Raw genomic sequence first — 23,419 nt, forward strand, 5'->3', positions numbered from 1 at the left:
TCCGCCTCAGAGCGTTTTTTCTGGCTATACTAGACAGCTCCACGTGGTCCTGCAGAGTGGTCCTAGCTACAGAGAACTGAGAAAAGCAACTACTTTCCTGATTTAAGTATTTTTTCTGTTTTTTTACTTGGAATACCTTCTCTTGCTTATTTTGAACAAGCGTATACTGTTTTTTTAACTGTTTGCTGCATTATATAGTATCTGCACTTAAAATCTTACCTTGTCAAAAATTGTTTGAAAATCTGTTGTTTGTTTGTTTAATTTAACTGTTGAGGCTGCCCACTAAAGTGTGCTAGCCTGTGTAACTGATTTGTTACTGCCTTCTGTATTTCTGTGTACTTTCTATCTGAAAAACAAAAAAAACAAAAAAATAATCCTTGTTTTCCCGCCTCTCCTCGACTAGTTTAGACCAGTTTACAGGCTCTGCTGTATTCTGGGCTGTGGTGTAGTTCCTGTGTTGTCCATTACCTTACTTGGATAGAAGGAAGTTTCTTTGCTCACCAGTGGGAGTGGGGAGCCTTGAGCAACCTATCTGTCCCTGAAGGAGTGACCTCAGCACAAGAGCTGTAGTAATTGCTTGTTTTGGAACATTTCTAGCTCTTTTCAAGTTCCCTGTTTAAAATCCACATTAGCGCAGCTTTGCGCGATTATGCGCGCAGCGCCGGTTAAACAGGGTTAAACTTTTCCTGGCTCCTCCAAGTCTGCTCTTCAAATTTTCCCTTAGAAAGCTCTACTCTTAGAATAACCAGTCTACTCGTTATATTATAAGCATAGCACTTGTTCTCTAAGCTACTCTTCTAAGCAAGCACTCTCAAACTCAAGTAGCACTACATCCACCTACCACCCCAACCACTTCCCTTAAAGGCACAGCACTCTCTTATAATATTCTAGCATGTCAAGTGGTGGATTGCTAGCATCTTCAGCTGTTCGGCTGGTTAATCTGGGAATCTTGAGACAATGCTATAATTGTCTCATGTACACAGACAACTCTCTCCTCCTCCCAACAAACACAAATACATGTGAGAGATGCAACTATATAGCCAAACTGGAGGCTGAACTCTCTCAACTCAGGACTGGCAAGACCAGACAGGAGGAGAAGGTAACCACACACACAACAAACCCAGTCACATATAGACCTACCCTAACTGCAAATCAAACACATAATAACACAAAAACATACTCGGAGGCTCTATTAAAAAACTTACCAAAATAACAGAGGCTCCCAAACAGACACCCAAAAATCCACCACCTCAAAACATAACACATGCAACACATACTTCAATAAATCGGTGTGTCAATAAATCACAGCCCTTAAGGCCAAACACTATGCCTGGTACACTAGTGATAGGTGACTCTATAGTCAGACACACTGACGTCCCACTTACCAGGCTGAGCAAGGAGAGGGTAACGGTAAGCTGCTTATCGGGGGCTAGGATCCACCAAATAACACACGCACTCAGGTCACTCAAAAGCATGTACAAATATGACTCCGTCATTGTCCATGCCGGTGTGAATGACCTGAGATGTACCTCCTTGGACTACATGAAAAGAGATATAGAGGAGCTCTCTGTTTATGTAGCCCAGGCTGGTATGACCCTGACCCTGAGCAGCATCTTGCCCTCACCAAGAATGATGCCACAATACAAAGACAAGATGATCAGCTTTAATAATTGGCTCAATTACTGGTGTCATTCTAGGGGGATGTCTGTCTGCTTGGGATGACATGCTGGACAAGCCACGCTGCTTTGCAAGGGATGGCTTGCACCTGTCACCACTGGGCTTCCAGATATTGGCTAAGGCTCTTGCCACCCCCATAGTGCCTTTTTTAGGCAAGGCTCAAAAGACGAACCCACCTCCTTAGAAAACAAAAATGGAAAAAAAATTAAGGGTAATGCTGTTCAATGCCAGAAGTCTAAATCTCAAGATGCAGGCTCTCAAAGCACTCCTCAGTATGGAGAACATCGATGTCTGTGCAGTAACTGAGACCTGGTTCAAGGCTCCTGAGAGCACCCCAGCACTACCAGGCTTTACCTCGTATCATGCTTTTCAGCACCAAAACCCGGGCCGAACCACAAAGGGAGGGGGAATGTCCATGTTCATCAAGGATACCCACACCTCCAGGTTAGTGGCAACTCATGAAGCATCAGAGACCATCCAGGTGCAGCTAACCGTAGGCAAAACTGCTATACAACTGGTTGCATGTTACAGACCACCCTCCCATTCTCAAGAACCCCACTCAGCCTTCCTGAAGACATTGGAAGATATGAATGTCTCACCAAATACCATCATATTGGGAGACTTCAACTACCCTAACATAGACTGGGTGCACTATTCTAGCCCTAACACCCTAGCCCAAAGGTTCCTGGAATTCATAAACTCAAATGCAATGGAACAGATAGTCACCTCTCCCACAAGGGGGGATAATATACTAGACCTGATCATCACAAACATGGGGACAAAATGTTCCACACCGGAAGTATTCCCCTCACTGGTGAGATCTGACCACAAACTAATCACCCTGGATATACATTTACCACCTCCACCCCCAGCACAAAAGACTACAGTGAGAAACTTCTCAAAAGCCGACTTTACACTTCTTAAGACTGAGATGGTATAATTTAAGCCCACAGGGCCAATGGAAACCACATCCCACAATGCTGAATCCTACACAAATGCTTTCTATGGACATCTCCAAGAATGCATGGATCGTGCAATCCCAAATAAAACCAAGACCCTCTCCACCAAACGAAAATGTCCTGTCTGGTGGACCCCAGCCATAAACAAATTGTATAACAAAAGAAGAAAGCTACTGCAAGACAGAGCAAAATCCCATAAAGGGAAGGCATCTCTGATCAGCACTAGTAGAAAGCTACGTTCTCTCATAAAAACATCCAAGGCCAACTTTGAGAGAAAAATCGCCAAGGACACTAAAGATAACCACAAGGCATTCTTCAGTTATGTTAGTAACCTGGGCGGAAACCCTCAGATATGCTCAGAGTTAGTACACAACGACAAAAAATTTACCGAACCCACAGATATTGCCAACATTCTGGCAGACAGGTTCAGTGCAAATTTCTCCCCTCCCTCACCTCCAAAAGAAGAAATACTTATCCCAGCTGAATGTAACCTCCCTGTCATCTCTGATGTCCAGGTGAGAACCGCTCTCAGCAAAGCAAAAAACACAGCATCAGTGGGACCTGATGGTATCCCCGGCTGCATGATACGTGAACTCCAAGAGGAGCTAAACCCGCATATAAAAATGCTATTTAACCTTAGCCTTACTACAGGATATGTACCTGAACACTGGCGTACAGCAACAGTGGTCCCACTCCACAAGGGAGGCTCCACTACAGACCCTGGGAACTACCGCCCCATAAGCTTAACCAGCCTGGTCTGCAAAGCTATGGAAAGAATTATTATGGAACTCATAAACAACGACATTGGGGACCTACAGACACTCGATCCCACCCAGTTCAGCTTTGTAAAGGGCAGATCCTGCCTTTTGAACCTGGTTGACTTTTTTGAAACAGTCACTAGAGCCATTGATGAGGGCAAGGCAGTCCATACAGCCTACCTGGACTTGGCTAAAGCCTTCGACACAATACCCCACTCTGGCATCATAGACAAGCTAAACAGCTTAAATGTAAATCCATATGTCACAAGATGGGTTGCAAACTGGCTAAAGAACAGAACCCATAAAGTCAAAATTGCGGGAGCCATGTCAGACTCAAAGCCAGTCACAAGTGGTGTCCCACAGGGCTCTGTCCTGGGACCCCTCTTGTTCGGCATTTACTTCTCAGATGTGAAAGCAAACATGGGAGGGTTGTGGCTGACAAAGTTCGCAGATGACTGCAAACTAGGTGCCATAGTCAATACACCAGCTGACGCATACATCCTACAGAAAGGCCTCACCAAAACGGACAACAACTGGTGCCGGAATCATGGCCTTAAACTGAATGCCAAGAAATGTATAGTCATCCCCTTTGGGAAAAACAAAGTACCCACAAATTATCACATAGACAGTAACCCACTGAGTACGGAAAAAGTAATCAGAGACCTGGGGACCCAAGTTGATAGTGACCTCTCATTTGACACCCACATTGCCAAAGTGGTTAGAAAGACTTTCTACCTTGCCCACCTTATCATGAAGGGGTTCACATCCAGATCAAAGGAGGTCATCATACCCCTATACTCCTCCCTTATCAGGCCCATGATTGAGTACAATGCCCCATTTGGTATGTACCTCACTCGGCACTTGCAGCAGCTGGAGAGACCCCAGAAGTACCTCACCAAGAGGATCAAGGGTCTCCAACATATGTTATATGCTACCAGGCTAAAGAAACTCCAGCTCTATTCAGTAGCATACCGCCTGCTCAGAGGTGATCTATGCCTGACATACAAGTCTATGTCCAACCAGGAATTGATGGACATACTCCACCTCAAAAAATCCAAATCCATTAGAACCACGAGAGCCAAAGATTTAAACCTCAGTACAAATATGAATAGAACATGCTGGAGGGACAGATTCATAACTCAGAGGCTTCCCATAATCTGGAACAGAATCCCAGTTCATGTTAGGCAGAGCCCCTCACTGACTCTCTTCAAGAGAAGTTTTGACGAGTGGATGGGAGATCGTAGGTTTACCCCGGGGGTCACCCCTGTGTCGCTACTTGACAGAGGCACAGTAAACTAATTTTAATAAGTAAGGGGGGTCTTCAATGTGTCACTACTAGACAAAGGCTCAGTATTCTAAATTTATTCTGTACACCTTAGTACCACTACATGGGGTGGCGAAAGCCACATCTCTAGGGCTAGGCTTACAAATGCCCCAGGGCAGATAGCCTAGTACTAAACTACGAAACTATGAAACTATATATATATATATATATATATATATATATATATATATATATATATATATATATATATATATATATATATATATATATATAAATATATATATATATATATATATATAGATGACACATTGAAAGATAAAGCTGACGCAGGGCTCAATTTATTCAACTGCTGAAAAAAGGGGCATTAAGAGAAGTTAGAGAAAAGCTCATACAAGTAATTCTGACTGTTTGTCCTCTCAAACCAAGCTGGGATAAAATGACTGCATGCAAGCAAATCAATGGAGAAACACCAGCTGAATATTTTAGCAGATTTAGGGATGTCTTTAAAGCACATCCTAGTATTGCATATCCAATTTAATTCTACTTTTGCTCATTTATTATTTATTATTTTATTTAACATTTGTTTGCCAGGATAGTCCGACTGGACAGCAATTGTCTGTTTTCAGTGGAGTTCTGGGGAGAAAAACTCCACAAGTTTACAGAGAGAAAAAATTACAAAAGAGACATTACAGAGTAGTAACATACAGATTGTAGACTTTACAGCTCTTAGTATGCAATAAGAGGATATTACCCCTTTTGGTTGAAATAAAGTATACAAAATATACAGTGAGAGTAGATAAGAACCTGGTAGAGCATTGCAAGATATTTTACAATTGAATAAGAGTATAACATGTAAGAGTATATATATATATATATATATATATATATATATATATATATATATATATATATATATATGTATATGCTCACACATGGATGGACTTCATGGACGTTTACATAATGTGCAAACATCAGTAAAATAAAATTAGTCCACTTGGCCATAGGAGGAGGAGGAAAGAGATAAGTTAATAACATTTGCAGAGCACTACATGGGCCAAGTAGATAAGAGAAAAGATGCAGAAGACAAACTCATGCAATTGCAAATACAGAGTTTTGAAAGAAGAACAAGAGGCAGGGGCAGAGGTAGGTAAGGGGGTAGAGACAGGGGTAGAAGTAGGTAAGGGAGGTAGGGTGGCAGGGGCAGAGGTAGGTAACAGGGTAGAGACAGGAGTAGGTAAGGGGTAGAGGGAGGGGCATGGGTATGTAAGGGGTAAAGGCAGGGGCAGAGGTAGGTAAGGGGTAGAGGCAGGGCAGAAGTAGGTAAGGGGATAGAGGCAAGGGCAGAGGTAGGCAAGGAGGACAGGGTATGGTAAGAGCAACAAATGTTCAGCAAAATCAAGCTGGGAGGGGTACTTGTGTCAATCATGGACGAATCAGACTTTGGAAAGGAAACTGCCCAGATCAGCAACAACAACAGCAAATGCACCAATGGCAAAATCAAAATCCTTCCAATGATTCCGTACTACCCCCACCCCCAGAGTGGAAACGAATTTCAGGAGGAATGTACCAAGAATGCTCAGAGGGGGGGGGATGAGGTACATATGAGGGCATTAATGCAAGTAGATCAAGAAGTACCTTTTGTTAAGTTAAAAGTAAGACAACACATGTTCTGTTTCTGATTGACACAGGTGTGACTTAATCTGTATTGAAAATAAGTGTCCAGGATAAAATTCCAGTATCCTCTGAAAAAGTATCATCTGTAGGTGTTACCAATACTCCTACAGTTTTTCCAATATCTAAAGCTTTTCTGATTTTCATAGGACAAATTGAAGCTAAGCATGCCTTTTTATAAAGCACCTCAACTGCAGCAAATGTAATGAGTAAGGATCTGCTTTGTAAATTAGGATGTACTATCCTTTGCACTGCAGATGGAGTTTATTTAGATGTATAAGCTGAATCTGAAGAAGTGATTGAGCTACTCAGCATTTCAGAAGAAAAGACAGAAAAAACATGTTTAGAAGCAAACGATCAGCTGCTACAGCAGACTCCTGATGGCTTGTGGGCAAAACATTCTAATGAGGTAGGTCTTTTAAAATCTGATATACCTGTGAAATTATTCATTGATTTAACAAAGCCACTTTCTCATATAGCACAATATCCTTTAAAACCTGAAGCAGACCAGGGAATCAAACCATTAACTGAATCTTTACTCATGTTTTTTCATAACATAAGTCAGAAATCAGGAGGCAGTATACTCAGAATGCCTTGTATAAGCATATTGAGACGTGTGGGGACAGGCATACATTTAGATTTAGAGTTATTGATTTGGTGATTCCCTCACTCAGATGTGGTGATATTAATAATTTTCTTGAAACTAAAGAATATCAATGGATAGTAATGCTTTGGGAGCTGATAGTCCTCCTGGCCTTAACAGTACAGTAAGCATTAAACCTATTCTTGTTGGATTACAACGTAGGTTGAAATGATATTTTTATCAACCTGTGCACATGAGCATGTTTATACATTGATGTTAATAAGTGCATCTGTTGTGTACATGTATGTGTACACCTATGTTTTAATGTTTTTAGAGTTTGTATTAAACATATAGGTATATATGTATATTTTTATATTTTTATAATTAAGCATATATATGTGCTAGATTTAGATTCATATTGCTTTGAAATTTGATCATATATATGCATATGTGTAGCTTCTTTTTTAACAAATGTTTTCTTGCAGTATGTTTCTTTAAATAATTTTTTAAAACTGCACATTTAAATAGGTCATGTGACTTTGGCTGCAGTCACATGACTACTAGGCCTGTATAAAAGCAGTTGCTTTGTGTATATGTATGTATTTAGTATTGAGAAAGGGTTCATACCCGAAAGCTTTGCGTTATAAAGTGATTTGTTCTCAGCATTCCTTGTGTGATTAAAGAGATATGACCAGGGGAAAGGCATGGAACTGTAGGACAATTATTATTATATCTGCAGAGACCATGCCTAACCCTGGTTGCCCAGAAATTTATCTGGTTATTGTTTTGTAGGACAAATGACACCAGTTATTTTTCATTCTTTTTCCATACCTGCTGAAAGACTATGAAATAAGAGGGCTATACATCCTGATGAACAAGCTGCAGTATTTGTTTTCCCACAGTATGGCCTAGTGCAACCCATGTATGAAGTGAATTAACTGTCCATTATATTAGCTGAAATGGCTAAGAAAACTTCAGAACACATTTGCATGGTAAATAGAGAACTGACTGAAGTTTGAGCCACAGCTTTGCAGAACCAAATAGCTTTTGATTATGCGCTTGGGTCAAAGGGTGGAGTTTGACATTTGATCAGAAAACAGGGTTGTACATTTGTTTCAGACTTTTATTTTTTTGTTTACTGGGAAAGTCTGACTTAGAACAAGCCAATTTTCAGAGAGGCCCAGGGAGAATTGCTCCAGATGCATGTATTTGTAATGTGGGAGGAAACCCACATGAATGTCAGGAAGACATGCAGACTCTACACAGAAAGAAGGCACCTCAGCTGAGAATCAAACTGGAGAACCTCTTGCTGTGAAGCGACAACACTAACCACTGCATCAATGTGCCATCCATAACTTTTATTATAAACAAGAAAATGTGGCTGTCTTAATGAACTTTCATGATAAACAAGAAAAGATGTCTGACAATGAAACAATTGGCTTTTAATATGACTAAAACTGAATCCAGTTGGACCTTGTTTGGATAGTTGGGTAATATAATTGGAAATGCTGGTACCAGCATAATGTGAAGTATAATTACTTTTATCATAATTGTGATTTTCATTGCTTTTATATACTCTTTTACTAAAAATGTATTACTGTACTGTTTTGTTAAGAAAGTGCACATGCAATGACTGTTATACCTAAACAAAAGTATCCTAGGCTTATATGTTTGGCAAAGACATGGTTCAAAATTATCTGTGATTGTGATGCTTTATAGCATCAGAGGAAGGAACTGATATGGGTATGTTAGTTTTATGTCTAATAATGCTTATATTTTTATTCACAGCCAGCTTAAGGCACTGCAACATTTTCATATATGCATTTCATATATTAGCTAAGAAGAACAGCTTGACATTGTTAGAGTTCATTAGAGCTTTGCAAACAGATGGCAAATGTTTCTTGTAATCATTTCACCTTGAGAGAATGTTAGGCCTGCTGAAAAGGAACACTTGACCTGTCAAAAGCAAAGCACTCCTGTATGCATAATTGTTTATCTGGTTACTCCTTACAGCCTTGGAAGTGTGTTTATGTGTAATCAGAAGCCGAGAAAGCTTTGAACTTTGTATGATGAAATCTTTTTCTTTTTTCTAAATGTAAGATATAAAAGGAAATGCATCTGAGTATACAGTTGAATATTTCAATATGTTGTAAGATTCCAATATCGATACTTCACAATAAAATGTGTTTGCATCCAAAAACTTTGACTGCCTGTGTTTGGGTTTAACAGCTACATTATATTGTTTATCAGTGGATTAACCTTTACACAGGTCATTAATGGGTTTTGATTTGGGGCAATTCACTTGTTTCTAGGGCAGTCGAGATTTAAGTTTCATTGACGAGCCTTGCAGTTGAGATTGGATCCCTGCATGTTTGATAATCATTTCACCTTGAGAGAATGTTAGGCCTGCTGAAAAGGAACACTTGACCTGTCAAAAGCAAAGCACTCCTGTATGCATAACTGTGTATCTGGTTACTCCTTACAGCCTTGGAAGTGTGTTTATGTGTAATCATGTTGTAAGATTCCAATGGAACCTTTGATATCTTTATCAATGATCTCCACTCTTCAATTCCTCAGTCTCAAATAGTACAATATGCAGACGACTCCACTGTTATCTGCTCTGCCCCTAGCCTTCCCGAGCTTCAAGCCAAAACCCAATTGGCCTTCACAACGACAGAAAATTGGATGCTTAAAAACCATCTTTCCCTCAATGCCAATAAATCCCATATCATTCTCTTCTCCTCCTCAAAAGCTCTGACTCTTGATAAGTCATCCTTCAAAATTTCCAGCCTCTCCCAGTCCCCAGTAGATGTTGTTACTTGTGCAAAATTACTCGGAGTTACTATTGATGAACACCTGAAATTTAATACTCATATTCAACTAAACATAAAAAAAACACATCAGAAGCTCGGTATGCTTTATAGAAATGCCAACTTTCTTACTCCATCTACAAGACAAACTCTCGCCACTACCTACCTACTTCCTTCACTACTGTATGGTGCTCCTCTTCTAACCAATCTCTCCTCTTCTATCTCCTCAAAACTTGAAAGTTGCTACTACAAAATCGCCAAATTCGCTACTAACTCCACTCATTCTACACACCATTGCATCTGCCTCCGTAGTCTCCAATGGCTAGAACTCCCTAATCTCCTCAATTACCTCCAACTTACTACTGCACACAAACTAATTTTTAAACCTACTGCTTGCCCTGCATTAGCTAACATCTTGCCCTTATATACCCCTCTCAGGCCCCTAAGATCCAGCCTCCAGAATCGTATTTCAGTATACAAACCCAAACGACCCCCTGGCCAACTTCTACTTTCCTATACTACAGCTAAAAAATGGAACTTGCTTCCTTCCCTTCTAAGAGTCACTACAAGCTATGAACACTTCAAAGCTCTTCTCCATTCTCACCTCTCCCAAAACTGGAAATGTAATTGTATACTTCCTACCTAGTTCTTAATACATCCTCCCCCCCCCTCTGGTCCCCCTTCTTCTAACTCTCACCTAGGCACCCCTCCCTCTACTTCTTTATCTCCACTCTCTTCCTGATTAAACCCTGTATTTATTCCTTTTAAGCGTTCTCCTCCCACTGCCCACTTGCAGGTCTAGTCTCACAATTGAATCTTTTGCCTTTGTCAGAAGGTATACTTTTGACTCAAACACAACATGAATATTAGTCTATCCATACTTTCTCATCTTCCTCCTGACACCTCTTCTCCTTTAAATTCTTTGCATCTTCTTCACTTCTCCTCTGTTTTACTGCTCTTGCATTCAAGATCTATATATAATTTCCTTTTATCTCTCTCTACTACACTAACAATACAGTTGCATAATTATATTAATTTCTGAAGTATACTGCCAAATGTACTACATTTTTGAAAATTGTTAACGTGTTAAGCTGTTAGAACACAGAGTGTTTTTCTGTGTAATGTATTTTTATGGAGCTTTTCTCCCCGGGCCTCCACTGAAAACGGGCTTTCGGGCCCAGTGGACTTCCCCGGTTATCAAACTGGAAATAATAAATAAATAAATAATATATGGAAAGATCTGAGAAAAATGTTACCAAAATTACAGAAAGTTGTATGCAAGTTAGGTCAATCACATAATAATTTATTTGTGAAGTAATGACATAAGTAATTTTCCAAAGTGTAGACAATTAATTGTCCATGATCTTCAGATATTTAAAAACACTCCAACAACTTTACAGTGGCAAGCTGGTAACTTAGTCAGCTATCGTATGTAGATTATCTTGGGTGGCACCTGCAATTCAGCTGCCTTGGAATCAGACATTACTACCGGAACTGGGGGGGTGGGCAGATAGACTATGCAACAGCGTTTCATCTGTAAAATGAGTTATCTGCACCAGTATTACTACTGAGACTGGAGTGTGCGGAGACTCACTACACACTAGAGACTTATCTCTAAAATGTCTTACCCGCACCAGAACTATTAACTGGATTAGAGGTGAGGAGATACAGTACACACCAGTGATTAATCTATGAAATGACACTTGCCAGCACCAACATTACTACCAGGAGTTTTGGGCGGGGGGATATTTTACACTCCATCAATTTACCTCTAAAATGCCTTACCACAACCAACATTACTACTGGGGTCTGGAGAGATACACTATAAAACAGAAATTCATCTCTAAAATGCGTTTCCAGCACTGATATTACTACCGAGACTGGGGTGTGCGGAGATACACTATACACAAGTCTTTCATCTCTAAAATGACTTATCAGCACCAGCATTACCACTGAGACAGTGGGGTGGTGAGATACAATACAAATCAGTGATTCATTAATAAAATGACTTCCCACCACCAACATTACTGCCAGACCTGGGGGGTAAGGAGATACACTACACACCAGAGATTGATTTGTAAAATGCTGTACTAGTACCAACATTAGTGCCTGGATGAGGGGGGGCTGGGGAGATATACTACAAATCAGAGATTCATCTATAAAATGCCTTGGAAGCAACAGCATTAGAACCAGGACTGGGTTGGTGGGGAGATACACTACATAGCAGCGATTCATCCCTAAAATGCCTTACCAGCACCAACATTACAAAAGGGAGTGGGGGTGGTAAGATACACTACACATCGATTCACCTCTAAAATGCCTTACTAGAACCAGCATTACTAGTGGGACTGGGGAGTACATACACTACACACCATTGATTCATCTCTAACATGCCTTACCAGCACCGACATTACTACTGGGACTTGGGACTGGTGGATAAACTACGTACCAGTGATTCATCTCTAAATTGCCTTACCAGCACCAAAATCTCTATTGGGACTGGGGGTTGGGGTGATACTCTACAAATCAGCAATTTATCTGTAAAATACTTTACCAGCAGCAAGATTACTACCAGGCTTGGGGGTGGGGAGATACTCTAGAAATCAATGCTTCATCTCTAAAATGCTTTACCAGCACCAAAATTACCACCAGAACTGGGAGTGAGGAGATATGCTATACTTCAGTGATTCATCTCTAAAATGCCTTAGCAGCACCAACAGCAGCGGGACTGGAGGGCTGGGCAGATACACTACAGATGAACAATTAAGTACATGTTTTTGGACCTCATTTGTGACGAGGGCAGATTTTGTTTTAATTTCTACATTATATTTATTATGGTTAGCCAGGTGCTAAGAACTGCACACTCCTTGTTTTCATTGGTTTATTGTTGCATTGTGCGCTCTTTTGAAGGAATGGCTGATTAGGTGTGGCTTTCAAGATGTTATAATTTAATGTCTATATACAATATAATACTGTATGATGCTCTTTTCTTTATGCAATTGTCTTTTATGTAACTGCATTTCTCCTTATTTTAATAAACATGTATTATTCTTACGTACCTTTCCAGCTCCAAGACTACCACTGGGACTGCGGGGGGGGGGGGGGATACACTACACACCATCTATAAAAAGCCTTACCAGCACCAACATTACTGTCAGACCTCGGGTGGGGAGATACATTACACACCAGCAATTCATCTCTAAAATTCCTTACCAGCAACAACATTACTACCAGGCTTGGGGGTGGGGTGATGCACTAGAAATCAGTGCTTCATCTCTATAATGCTTTACCAGCACCCAAATTACCACCAGAACTGGGAGTGGGGAGATATGCTATACACCAGTGATTCATCTCTAAAATGTCTTACCATCACAAACATCACTAACAGGACTGGGGGGCTGGGCAGATGCACTACAAATGATAAATTTCTCTCTAAAATGCCTTACCAGCTCCAAAACTACTACTGGGACTTGGTGGTGAGGAGATAATAAAATGCCTTCCCGCCACCAACATTACTGCCAGACCTGGGGGGGGGGTAAGGAGATACACTACACACCAGAGATTGATTTGTAAAATGCTGTACTAGTACCAACACCAGCAATAAATTATTATGTGATTGACCTAACTTGCATACAACTTTCTGTAATTTTGGTAACATTTTTCTCAGATCTTTCCATATATTATCAAACATGCAGGGATCCAGTCTCTTATCAGTACCAACATTACTACAGAGACTTGGGGGTTGGGAGATACACTACAAATCCCGGATTCATCTCTAGCATGCCTTACAAGCTCCAACATTACTACCGAGACTTGGGAGTTGGGAGATACACTACAAATCCAGGATTGATCTCTAGCATGCCTTACCAGCTCCAACATTACTACCGAGACTTGGGGGTTGGGAGATACACTACAAATCCCGGATTGATCTCTAGCATGCCTTAACAGCACTGTCATTACTACCAAGACTGGGACACAGGGAGATACACTACACACCAATAATTCACCTCTAAAATACCTTACCAGCACCAGCATTACTGTCAGAACTGGGGATGGGGAAATACACTACAAATCAGAGATTCACATATAAAATACCTTACCAGAACCAACATTAGTACCAGGACCTGGGGGTGGGTAGATACTACACACCAGTGAATCATCTATAAAATGCATTTCCAGCACCAGCATTACAACTGGGTACTGGGGGGAGATACACTACACACCAGTAATTCATCCCTAAAATCCCTTACCTGCACTGACATTACTACCAGGACTGGGGAGGGAGATACACTACACACCAGTAATTCATCCCTAAAATCCCTTACCTGCACTGACATTGCTACCAGGACTGGAGAGGGAGATACACTACACACCAGTAGTTCATCTCTAAAATCCCTTACCTGCATTGACATTACTACCAGGACTGGGGAGGGAGATACACTACGCACCAGCGATTTATCTCTAAAATGCCTTACCTGCACTGACATTACTTCCAGGACTGGTTGGGGGGGGGGTACACTACACACCAGCTATTCATCTCTAAAATCCCTTACCAGCATGAACATTACTAGCAGAACAGAGGGTGGGGAGATACACTGCAAATCACAGTTTCATCTCTAAAATGCTTTACCAGCATGAACTTAAATAATTACTGTGAATGCAGGGTGGGGTGATACACTAGTAATTCATGTCTAAATTGCCTTACCTGCACCAGAACTACTAAGTGGATTAGGGGTAGGGAGATGCAATACATACCAGCAACTCATCTATGAAATGCCTTGCCAGCACCAACATTACTACCAGGAATGGGGGGGTGGGGAGATGGATTACACTCTATCAGTTCAGCTCTAAATTGTCTTATCAGCACTAACATTACTACTGGGACTGGGGTCTAGGGAAATACACTACAAATCAGGAATTCATCTCTAAAATTCCTTACCAGCACCAACATTACTACTAGAACTGGGGGGGTGGGGATACTCACTACACACCAGGGACTTAACTCTAAAATTTCTTATCTCTAAATAAACAAAAAACAAAATTAAACTAAGAAACAGCGCCTGGGCCAGGTGTCATGTTACCAAAACCCCTATTGTCCAAGTAAGATATCAGCAGCTAAGGAACCAGACCAAAAAATTTGTCATTCTAGACAAAAAAATTCACTACACCCTCCTACAACAAAAATATCAGCTAAAACCTCAAAAGTTCTGGGCTGGTATTAACAATCTTCTCCACCCAGGCCATTCCACCACTCCTACCCCATCAGCTGCCCTTGATAAATCCCCTGTTGAAATTTCAAACAGCTTCAACTCCTTCTTTACTGAAACTATCCAGTCTCTAGCTACCGATCTCACTCCATCAGACACATACACCAGCTCTGGCACATCTAGCCCTGATCCACCTAGCACCCAACCCACCTTTACCTTTCAAACCGTACCTACCAACCGGATTTGGACCTTACTCAAAAAGCTAAAACCTACTACACTAGCTGCCAACCACCTCCCAGCTGAATATCTTCAAAAAGCCGGTGATGCCATAGCACTTCCCATTTCTATTCTGATCAACAGATCCATCTCAGAAGGATCCATCCCAGCAATATGGAAAATATCATGTTATACCTCTCCATAAAGGAGGAAGTTCCACAGAATTATCTAACTTTAGACCTATAGCCATTCTTTCACCACTAGCTAAAATCATGGAAAGATGCATACACAAACAAATCATGCACTTTCTTATTCAAAACGGAAAGCTCGCCGACTCTCAGCATGGCTTTAGGCCATTCCACAGTACCACTACAGCTCTTCTTTCTCTAATGTCATCAGTCTTCATCATAACAACAAATTATCTTCAGTACTCTTCCTAGATCTCTTAAAAGCTTTTGATATGGTCAACCATCAGCTACTGCTCAATACCCTACAAACTATCGGTTTAGACCAACACACAATACAATGGTTTCACTCCTACCTAAATGATAGACAGCAGGCTGTCTTATGGCAGAGCAAGCTGTCATCCCAACTTCCTCTAACCCTAGGTGTCCCACAAGGGTCCATACTAGGTCCCCTTCTTTTCTCTATCTTTATCAATGATCTGTACACCACTATCCCAGGAGCCACCTGCATCCAATATGCAGATGACTCAATGCTAATATGCCCTGCCTCCTCTCCTACACAAATTCTAACCCTCATCCAGACCACTTTCAGCACGGTAGAAACATGGCAAGCTAATCGCTGCCTGCTTCTAAATCCTAACAAAACCAAGCTACTACTTTTCTCCCCTAACCATTCTTCCTCCTTCCTTCAACATCAGATCTAGCAATGACACCATTATTTCCACTGATGACCATACAAAGCTTCTAGGCGTAATAATAGACAACAACCTTAAATTTGATAAACATGTCAATCACACTGTTAAGTCTGTCAACAAAAAACTTGGGTCCCTGTACAGAGCCAAACCTTTCCTCACCCCCCCTAGTTAGGGTAGCTATTGCAAGATCACACCTCCTCTCTACCCTTATGTATGCCTCCCTGTACTCACCAACCTATCCAAAACCGATATCAACAAATTGTCAGGATGTTGCAATCATATAGCCAGATTCGCTACAGGCATGGCTTTTAGGACCCACCATTGCCAGAATCTCAAAGCACTGGGATGGTTAGAGTATCCTACCCTTCTACAGTTCAACCAGCTTATAGTAGCGCATAAAATACTCCATCAACCTGATAATACCCCTGCCCTCAAAAATATTCGCACCCCTCATAGTGCCCCCAGGCCATTATGCTCATCTGATAAACTAATGCTACTGACCCAAAAATCCAGCAACTCTGCAGGTGATGCTATATTTGCCAACTCAACTAGTAAAATCTGGAATCTACTCCCTACTACAATTACCAAGGAAACCTCACTATCCCTATTTAAAACAGAACTCAAAAATACCTCACATCTCATTGGCTGTGCTCTTGTTCTAAATCTGACTAACAACTTCAGTAATACATGTCTTGCTACACAACCTGCTGTTTAGCCAAGTATCTAGGCCTCGTAGCATTTGAATGTCTAAGCATTGTTAATTATGAGAGCTGATTGTATTCTATGTTCACATTTTCTGATATGTCTTTGCCAATCAGATGTAAGTCTGTACATTGTATATATTGATAGCTGCCTGTATTCCTTGTCTATATTTTTCTAAGCATGACTACCTGAGTTTAGTGATGTATGTACTGTCTCTTTTTTGGTATGTAGAGCTTTTCTTCCTGGGCCTCCGCTGAAAATGGACATATATCCAGTCGGACTATCCCAGTCAACAAATGTAAAATAAAAAATAAAAAAATGCCTCATCAGCACCAGCATTACCACTGGGACTGCGGGATGGTGAGATACAATACAAATCAGCGATTCATTTATAAAATGCCTTCCCACCACCAACATTACTGCCAGGCATGTCATTAAGAAGATACACAACACACCAGCAAATTCTGTACCTGTACCAACATTACTATAAGGACTGAGGGGTGGGGAGATGTACTAGAAATCAGTGTTTCATTTCTAAATTACCTTAGCAGCATCAACATTACTACAGGGGCTGTTGGAAAGATACACTACACACCAGCTATTCCTCTCTAAAATGCTGTAGCAACACCAACATTACTACCAGGACCTAGGGGTGAAGGGATACACTGCACACCAGTGATTCATCTCTAAAATGCCTCACTAGCAACAACATTAATAACAGGACTGGGGTGTGTGGAGATACACTACACACCAGCGATTCATTAATAAAATTTCTTACGAGCACCAACATTACCACTGGGACTGGGAGGTGGTGAGATACAATACACATCAGCGATTCATCTATAAAATGCCTTCCCACCACCTACATTACTGTCAGACCTGGGGGGAAGGAGATACACTGCAGACCAGTGACTGATTTGTAAAATGCCATATTAGTACTAACATTAGTACTTGGATGGAGGGTCGGAGAGTGGGAATATATACTACAACCTGCGATTCATCTCTAAAGTGCCTTATCAACCCCAACATCGCTACTGTGACTGAGGTCTGGGGATATACCCTACAAATCAGAGATTCAGCTCTAAAATGACTTACCACCTCCAACATTACTATCAATAATGAGGGGTTGAGGAGATACATTACACATCAGTGTTTCACTCTAAAATGCTTTACCTGCACCAACATTAGAACTGGGACTGGATTGCTGGGGAGATACACTACATACCAGTGATTCGTCTATAGAATCCCATACCAGCACCAACATTACTCCTTGGACTGGAGGCTTGGGAAATATACTACACATCAGCAGTTCATCTCTAAAATGCCTTAACAGCACCAACAATACTACCGGGACTTCAGGGGTGGGTAGATACTACACACCAGGGATTCATGTTTAAAATGCCTTCCCAGCACCAACATTACAACCGAGATGGGTGAATGATACACTACACACCAATGATTCATCTCAAAAATCCCATCCAGCACCAACATTACTACCTGGACTGGGGTTGAGGAGATAAACTACCAACCAGCGATTCATCTCTAAATTGCCTTACCAGCACCAAAATCTCTTTTGGGACTGGGGGATGACAGATACACTGCACAGTAGTGATTCATCTGTAAAATGCCTTACCAGCATCAATATTACTGATAGAACTCGGGAGGGGGGGGTGATACTCTACAAATCAGTGAATCGTCTATAAAATAACTTACCAGCACCAACATTACTACTGGGACTGAGGGCTTGGGAAATATACTGCACATGAGCAGTTCATCTCTAAAATGCCTTAACAGCACCAACATTACTACCAGGATGGGGGAATGATACACTACACGTCAATGATATATCTCTAAAATCCCATCCAGCACCAACATTACTACCTGGATTTTGGTTGGGGAGATACACTACAAACTGGTGATTCATCTCTAAATTGTCTTACCAGCACCAAAATCTCTATTGGAACTGAGGGGGTGACAGATACACTACACAGAAGCCTTACCAGCACCAACACTACAAAAGGAAATGGGGGTGGGGGGATAAACTACACATCATCTCATCTCTAAAATGCCTTACCAGCACCAGTATTACTATTGGGACTGGGGGTGTGTGTACATACACTAGACACAATTGATTCATCTCTAACATGCCGTACCAGCACAAACATTATGACTGGGGTGGTGGACTGGGGGATACACAACATACTAGTGATTCACCTCTAAATTGCCTTACCAGCACAAAAATCTCTATTGGGACTGGGAGTGACAGATACACTACACACCAGTGATTCATCTGTAAAATGCCTTACCAGCACCAACATTACTGCCAAAACTCAGGGTGGAGAGATACACTACAAACCAATTATTCATCTCTAAATTGCCTTACCAGCACCAAAATCTCTGTTGGAACTGGGGGGGGGGGTGACAGATACACTACACACCAGTGATTCATCTGTAAAATGCCTTACCAGCACTAACATTACTGCCAGAACTCAGGGTGGGGTGATACTCTACAAATCAGCGGTTCATCTATAAAATAACTTACCAGTACCAAGATTACTACCAGGACTGGAGGGTGGGGGCATACATTACACAACAGCAATTAATCTCTAAAAAAACCTTACCAGCAGCAGCATTACTACCAGGCTTGGGGGTGAGGAGATACACTAGAAATCAATGATGTATTTCTAAAATGCTTTACCAGCACCAAAATTACTACTAGAACTGGGGGAGGGGAGATACACTACAAATGAGCAATTTCTCTCTAAAATGCCTTACCAGCACCAAAACTACTACTGGGACTCGGGCGGAGGGTACACTACACACCAGCAATTCATTACTAAAATGCCTTACCAACACCAACAATACTCCAGGGACTGCAGGGTGTGGAGGTACACTACAAACCAGTGATTTGCATCTAAAATGCCTTACCAGCAGCAGCACTACTACCTCGATGGGGATAAGGTGGGGAGATACATGACAAATCAGTGATTCATCTCTAAAATGCCTTAGCAGGTCCAACATTACTACTGTGACTGGGGTCAGGGAGATACCCTACAAATCAGCGATTCACTCTAAAATGCTTTACCAGAACCAACATTACTACAAGGACTGGAGGGTGGGCTGATACACTACACACCAGGGATTCATCTCTATAATGCCTTGCAAGCACGAGCTTTACTACCAGGACTTGGGGAGAGGGTGGAAAGATACAGTACAAATTAGGGATTCATCTCTAAAACACCTTACCAGCACCAACATTACAAAAGGGAATGAGGTGGAGAGATACACTACACATTGATTCATCTCTAAAATGCCTTGCCAGCACCAACATTTCTACCAGGCTGGGGGTGGGAAGATACACTACTAATCAGTGATTCATCTCTAAAATACCTTACCAGCATGAACCCTACTACTGGTATGGATGTATGGGAAAATACAGTACACACCAGCGATTCATTTCTAAAATGCAGTACCACTGCCAACATTACTAATGGGACTGGGGGGTGGTCGGGACATACACTACAAATCTGTGATTCATCTCTAAAAGGCCTTACCAGTGCAAACACTGCTACAAGAACTGGGGGGGGGGGTGAGGAATCCATGACAAATCAGTGAGTCATCACTAAAATGCCTTACCAGTACCAACATTATGACCAGGACTGGGGAGGAGGGGAGATGTACTACAAAACAACAAAAAGGAATGCACCAACAGAGGCTGAGATGAAGACCCTTCTTTATTGGCAGATACACACAAAGAAATTAAGCACTTTCATCCCTCGCACAGGGGACTTATTAGAATGAATATGCAATCACTTTAACCATTTAAATAACACATAGTTAAGTTCTATTGGTAGCTCTCATGCCAATAACACCTCGGAAAAAATATCATTAACCTTCATTAAAATATTATAAACCAATGCTGTGCTAATTGTAAAAGTTTAGATTTATATCAAATAAATATAGTTAAAAGTTGTATAGAAACAGGGAAGGGTTTGCCAAAATGTTATTCTTTTAACATAGAAAATAATCTACCCTATATCTTTTCTGCTTTTTCCTTTAAAGCTGGCATTAAGGAGACGGAATCATTTAGACCAGGTGGAAAATTCACAGCCAACCGCAACTACCATTGTAACTCCCTTTTATACATGAGATTTTTCCAATATCCCCCTCTTAAGTCAATATTTATAGTCTCTAGAATACCAAATCTGAATCCAACAAAACCACTGCAAACTATTGAATGTCTGTATAAGGCATTAGTTTCTTTCTTGTTTTTGATTTCATAGGTGTGCGCATAGATCCTGCTTCTTAGAGCCCTTTCAATTTTACCAACATAAAACCCACAACATGTTTCACAGTTGGCCAAATAAACCACCCTATTGGTAGAACAATTCCCCTTCATAAAATTAATTTTTGCTTTCATCTTATTAGCCAAAGTAATGTTGTGGGTATTAATAATGTAAGGGCATTGGGTACATCTCCCACAAGGCTTCGTACCCACACCAATTGCTCTGTTTTTGTTGACCTTATTCCCCAGATGTTTTTTTATAATGTTACTATCCACTTTGTTGATAAAAACAGGTTTTTCACCCACCACAGTTCTCACTTCATGATTCACTCTAAATATATTCCAATTTTTTTCTCAAGATGTTCCTTACTTCAGCAGACACAGCACTATGCTGCACAATACAAGGTTTGTCATAATTTATTGGTTCATTAAAATGATAAATAGTGTCTTTATCAGGGAGGCCTGTACCTAAAAATGGTTTATACCTTTTTCCCCATTCATTAAAAACATCCTCAATTAGCTCCTCTACCATCCATTTGGGATAGCCCCTCTGTAAAAACATATCCCTTGATTTGACTAGTTCTTCTCCAACATCATCAGACTGTGATGTCATAAGAGCAGCCCTTATAGCTTGTCCCTTTACTGAGCTCTTTTTTTGTGATAAAGGGTGACTACTGGAAAAAGGGGAGATATGAGTTACAAAAGGTACATTTTCAATAAATGTTGAATTTAAAACCTGTTGGTGTATGTGAAATAGCAGTGTTTACAACTGGCACTATATTCGTATGTAAATGTCAAAAATGAAGAAGCCTTATTTAAATATTCAGTAAAAGCTGGTATTGTTTCTGTGTTACCCTTCCATAAAATTAATATAGCATCCAAAAATCTAGTATATAGTTTTATGTTGTTCCAAAATTCACTATGAAAAACGTTTTAGTTCCCATCCCAAAAGTACAATATTGGTGTACACAGGGGCACAGCCTTCCCCCATTGCTACGCCCCTCACCTACTGAAAATATTGGCTGTCGAAAAATATAAAATTATTTTCTAAAATCAGTGCCATCAATTCACAAACCAGAGTTATCTGGTTATGGTTTAAAACAGAACAGGAGAAGAGTGTCTCTTCAAATATTTCTAGCCCTTCCACTTTAGGAATGGAAGAAAATAAATCTTTGACATCAATTGTTAGAAATATAAGTCTGCAGTCCAGTTCTCTTGTTTTAACTCCCCTAAAAACTCCCATGAATCTTTAACTAAGTGAGGTATTCTTTCTACTACATGTTTAGTCAAATTATCAACCAAAATAGCCAGTGCATGATTTTAGAACCACTGGCCGCAACTATAGGCCTGAAAAGTGGTTCAGTAATACTTTTATGTACTTTAGGAATACAAAATATAACCAGACCAATAGGGTGATTATGCATAAGGAACTCAAAAGTGCCTTGATTAATACACTGGTCAAGAACATATTCTAAATAAGAGTCAATACCCCTATAAGAAATATTAATCTGATTTTTAGAAACTTGAATATAGCTATCCATTAAATGAAATTCCCTGCATGACATTGGAATATTTTTCTGAGTTAAAAATAACTGTACCCCCTCCTTTATCAGATGTCATGATGCGCAGGGTGTCATCTTCCCTTAACTGGTGCATTAGTATTTGTTCCTCTTTAGTTAAATTATCATACAACCCTCTCTAAAATGCCTTACCATTACCAGCATCACTACCAGGACAGGGGGGGGGGGGGGGGGTTGGAGAGATATAGCACACACTAGCAATTCATTTCTAAAATTCCATACCACTGCCAACATTACTAATGGGACTGGGGGAGGGGGATTCACTACAAATCAGTGATTCATCTGTAAAATCCCTTATCAGCACCAACATTACTACTGGGACTTGGGGGGGTGGGACATCACTCCATACCAGCGATTCATCTTTAAAATGCTTACCGCACCAACATGACTATAGTTCTGGGGGCTGGGGACATATACTACAAATCAGTGATTCATCTCTAAAATGCCTTACAAGCAGCACATTACTACCAGGACTGGGGGTTGGAGGGATACACTAAACATCAGGGAATATTCTTTAATGTGCCCTAAGGTGCAGGACATCATAATGGGGATAAGGGAGGAACTATCGGACACTAGGGTTTACACTCCAAAGTGCCATAATGCCACCAAGTGTAGTACAGGGATTGGGGGGTGGGGGGAATGGAACTACTAGACCACCAGGGTTAAAGTGAAGGGTCATAATGTTGCAGACATCATACGGCTGATTGTGGGGGTCTGCCGGACATGAGCAATTAAATATGTAAAGTGTTGTAACTGCAGCAGCATTGTAAGTGGAATTGGGGGTGTGACTACTAGACCACCAGGGT

This window comes from Protopterus annectens, chromosome 13.part0 (genome assembly GCF_019279795.1).
Source record: "Protopterus annectens isolate FY-2018-M chromosome 13.part0, PAN1.0, whole genome shotgun sequence".
Lineage (NCBI taxonomy): Eukaryota > Metazoa > Chordata > Ceratodontiformes > Protopteridae > Protopterus > Protopterus annectens.